Source organism: Peromyscus californicus, unplaced genomic scaffold (assembly GCF_007827085.1).
Source record: "Peromyscus californicus insignis strain IS unplaced genomic scaffold, ASM782708v3 Scaffold_12__1_contigs__length_115047231, whole genome shotgun sequence".
Classification (NCBI taxonomy): domain Eukaryota; kingdom Metazoa; phylum Chordata; class Mammalia; order Rodentia; family Cricetidae; genus Peromyscus; species Peromyscus californicus.
This window is the reverse complement of record NW_026294413.1, coordinates 3,012,952-3,017,333: the sequence shown is the minus strand read 5'-3', so window position 1 is coordinate 3,017,333 and position 4,382 is coordinate 3,012,952. Positions and strand designations below refer to the sequence as shown.

The window sequence follows — 4,382 nt, the reverse complement described above, 5'->3', positions numbered from 1 at the left end:
TGTCCCGCCTACACTTCCTGCCTAGCCAATGGCCAATCAGTGTTTTATTTATTGACTAATTAGCAACACATTTGCCATACAGAACATCCCACAGCACTCTGCTGTGGTGCCTGCTGTAACAACACACCATTTTAAATTTCTCAGTAACTTAGAATCATGAGATTAAAACGACATTGAAAATGTTCAAAAGGCATGTACTCTTCATCCCAGCTTCTCCGACTTCTAGATAAATGGAATTGCTTCCTGCTGTGTTGGTGTCTGAACGTAAGGGTGGCACTACTGAGGGCAGAGGACAGTAAAAGGCTGCTTCCCTTCTCAAAGAAGCCATGTTTTGTATTGTAATTAGAATGTAAAAGTATCACTTATGCAAATTTGCCCAAGTCTGGACCTCACACGCCTCAGGGCTCACATGGCAACAGGTTTGCATCGTGTTCATTTCTAAAGATGGTACTGGGGAGGAGGGGGCACGGATAATAATAACAGCTTTTGTTGTCTTTTCCGCTGGGTTCGGATGAGATGGTAGCATCAGGCTTTAATGTTGTGCTCAGAGCATTTCAGTCTAAACAGTCTGCTGTAAGTTTCAGATGACATAAAATGAATTGCAGTATTAGCTCAGGCTGACCTCCACCTTCCTGTGTTTCTGAAGATACTCTTGAAAGTAATCCTCTGCCTGCATCTCCCAAGTGCTGGGATTACAGGCGTGTGTCACCACACCCAGGGCCTAGTACAGGCCAGAGAGCAGGCTAGCAAACAAGCCACGTTCCACCCCCAGCCTCTGGAGGCCTCACTTATCCTGGTAGGTTCACAGTGTGGTCTGCCGAGTGCTTTTGTTTCAATGAGAGGTGACCTGAACAAATGTCAGGAACACGTAAAATTCCCTAAGCAGAACGGCCCTCCCAGTGGAGGGACGTCCCAGCAGCTGAGCATAGGAAAGCAGGGTTCTGCTGGAGCCCCATGATGCATAGTGGGGGTCTGAAGGGGAAATACAGGGTCAGAGGTGAAGTCCTTGACGGGAAAGCTCTCCAGATAACACCTGTGCTCTCCGCACCTCTGCCTTCCTTTTAAATATATACAAGAATCTCTCTGAAACCACCTTTTTTAAAAAATTAATTTGTTTTATTTTATTGGTGTTTCACCTGTCTGTCTGTCTGTGTGAGGGTGTTGGGGTGTTACAGACAGGTGTGAGCTGCCCTTTAGGGCCAGGGAATTGGACCCAGGTCCTCTGGAAGAGCAGCAGTGAGTCATCTTTCCAGCTCCTAGTCACAACTTTATCACAAACTTCCTAATTTCTCAGGACACACAAATATCCAAGAGAGAATGATGGGCCACGCACTGTGTTATAGACAAGAACTTTCTGGGTGCAGATAGAGAGATGATGAAAGGCAGAGGTAGCACCAAGGAGATAAAGGTTCAAGGGATAGAGAACACATCCTAAAGCCCGGCCGGGCCCACAGAAACCTTACGTGGAAAAGTCCCACCTGCTGTTGAGAGGCATGCTCCTCTGAATTGCTACATTCTCTCCAAATTGAAACATTTGCTCCAGGAAGGAAGGGGTGGCCTCAAGAGGTAAACAAAAGATCAAATGTAGGGGAGAACCGGAAGTGGGAAAAATCTTGAGGGCTCCTCCGCAGCAGTAAAAAACGAAAGTAGACGGTTGCTGTGGTGGAGACTCGGTCCCTCCAAGGTGCAGAGAGAGGCGTTTGAACTCCGGGTGATCTGCCTTCAAACTGCTCTAGGGACACAGTTTTCAGGGATTGTCACCCGTGTGGTAGGCTCTCTGGTCATGCAACTGCGTCGGGTCATCCGTGCTCCTTGTAAGTAACCCTTAACTGGTGTGAGTTGACGTTCGTGTGTCTGTGTGTCTGTGTGTGTGCTACACCACCCCAGGAAAAGTGTCACACAGCCCCTGCCCCAGCACCTAGCAGCAAGCACCCTAAAGATCCCCTGTTTTCACAGCCCAGCCTTGCCTGCTCCTGGGACCAGATCAGCCCATAGCCAGCCAGCGGGATCTTAGCTTGCCCCTCCCTGCAAGCTGCTGAGCTTAGGCCGGTCTTGGCATCCTTTGTACTGGCCTGAGTCATTGCCAGTGATGCTTCCCCTGTCCTGGGTCTGTTGTGTCCTCTGTCCCTCCTGCCAGGCTCCCTCTGCTCATTTTCAGTGAGTTGCCCCTGAAAGAGGAGCAGCTGGAGATCCCCACCCCTCAGCTTAAGGTTTAACCCTGTGCAATGGTTTTCTCCCTGGGGAAGAGCCAAATACTTCAGGCAGCCAGCTTCAGAAGCCAGCCAGGTGTTTCCTGTCCACTCCCAGCAGCCGCCTGTGTGTCAGCTGGTGACTAGTCATAGCCTCATGCCACCTAGACCTGATCATCGGCGCCCGAGTGCGTCTCCAGGTTTGCACCCAGGCCCTTAGACTTGTCACCCCTATTATAACAAGATTTTGTCCACTCCAGGCACTTCTGGAGCAAATGGCTGGGTGTCCCTGCCAGCTCCCTCCAGCTATCGGTAGCTGGGAAGCTTGATTCTTAGTGTCTTCCTACACAAGTGCCCGCAGTGCCCCACTCCCAAGCCCCTTGGCATCCACTTCAGTATACAGCAGACCTCGAAATGTATATGGTCTGGTATGTGGTCATCTTTGGAATACACTGTGCCTGTGTAGGGAGAAGTCAGAAGCACTCGGAAGGTAATTCCCATAAAAGCATCTTGAGCCTTCTACGGATGGAGGACTGGCAGATGAATACTCACCTGTCTGACTTCCTGGTCCTTGGATCTGTTAATTTTCAGACATGGTTCTCAGTGTTCTCTTAGTGGGATTGAACTGACTTACTTACTTACTTATTTATTTATTTATTTAGCTTTGCGTCAGGGTCTCATATATCCCAGGCTAGCTCAAACTCATCTGTAGCTCTGAGCGATTGTGAACTGCTGGTGGTTCTCCTGCCTCCACCTCCTGAGTGCTGGGATTACACACAACCACACTCCGTTTATGAAGTACTGGAGATGGACCCAGGGCCTCAAGCATGCCAGGCAGGCCCTCACTAAACTCCATCCCAGCCCCTCCCTGTCGGCTTGAGTGCCCTGCTTGTGGACCTTTGATGCATCTTTCTCTTCACACTCCTGTTCACTTGCAGGCTTCCTCAGACTCTCTCAAATACACGCTTGCACTTTGACTTTATCTCAGCCTTCCGTTTCTGGGAGACTCGATGTCTAGCACGTAGCAGCCATAGCAGGCACTCAGCTAGTCCTCCGCAGGTCGTCTTACTATTGTGGGATTTCTGCCTTACAGGGGAGGTGACTCTTGGACTGTGAAGGCTTCTATTAGGAGCTGTTATCTTCCCACGGAGGATGAAAAAGGGCCTTCCAGCTGAAAGTCCTGAGAAAGGATCTACGAGATGAAAATGTGAGGGGGGAAAGAAGGAATTTCCTCCCTCCTGTGCCAATGTGCTTTCAGATGTGGAGGGGACTCAGGTTGGTTATGAAATCATTCACTCTGGTGAGCCAGCATGTTGCCTTTTATGGATGCTACAGCCTAGACTGCTGTACCGGGAGTGATTTTCCATCATGTTCTCTATAGAGTTCACAGCAAAGCCAAAAATAATATAAGATATTCAAACCAACCCTAGACTGGAGTGTCGTTTTATAAACACTTGTGATCAAAACCCTCCATGAAATAAAACTGTAATCGCCCCATGACCAGCGTTCTCACCCCCCCCCCCTCCTTTTACGGCGGGTTGGCACCAGGCTAGTGTCTTTGTGTCACACATGAGGAAATGAGTCACATAAAGGACGTGCTGAAGGCTCTAAGGCTGCTGTCGGAGGAGAGCTGGAAGACAGTGTTCACCACCCTCCTCGTGGGCTGGGCCCGACACAGGATTCCTAACGCAGCTTCAGACTCTCAAGTCTTTCTGATAAACTTTTATAAGAGAGCAAAACTGTGTGGTTAATGAAAAGGGTCACTGGTGCTGGGGAATTTGATGAAGTTTTATGTGGTTCAAATGAAACTGTGAAAATCAGATTTTTAAAAATAATTACTGGGCATTTAATAGGGATGATCAGAACCAGGTTAATTTTTTTGCATAATTTTTGCACAGCTATGAATATAGTTAAATAAGAGGTGTTGGCCTCCCAGGGCCTGTCCCCTGAGAGGTCTCTGGAGTCTACAGGAGAGAGAGCCTGCTGGGTGCACCTGGGCTACACAGACTGCTGGGGTGAGGGGAGTGTTTGGAGAAGGTCAAGGTTCAGGCAGCCTGGTGAGAGGGTGTGGCTGACAGAAGAGAGCTGACGTGGTGATGTGCAGACTGAGGCGTGGCAGCAGGAAGTAAGGGATAGTGGTGACCCAAGCAGACAAGCAATAATGGCTGGCACCCTAGGACCAGTTAAAGGGAC

The 4,382-nt window shown here is 49.3% G+C and overlaps 1 long non-coding RNA gene across 1 annotated transcript; it reads left to right on the top strand.

Annotated features, from left to right (window-relative positions):
• The first annotated feature begins 1,629 nt into the window (after positions 1–1,629).
• On the top strand, positions 1,630–3,613 carry LOC128107817 (uncharacterized). The gene is made up of 2 exons (XR_008217217.1): positions 1,630–1,814; positions 3,283–3,613. It is a non-coding gene; the product is annotated as an uncharacterized LOC128107817 (long non-coding RNA).
• Positions 3,614–4,382: the final 769 nt, after the last annotated feature.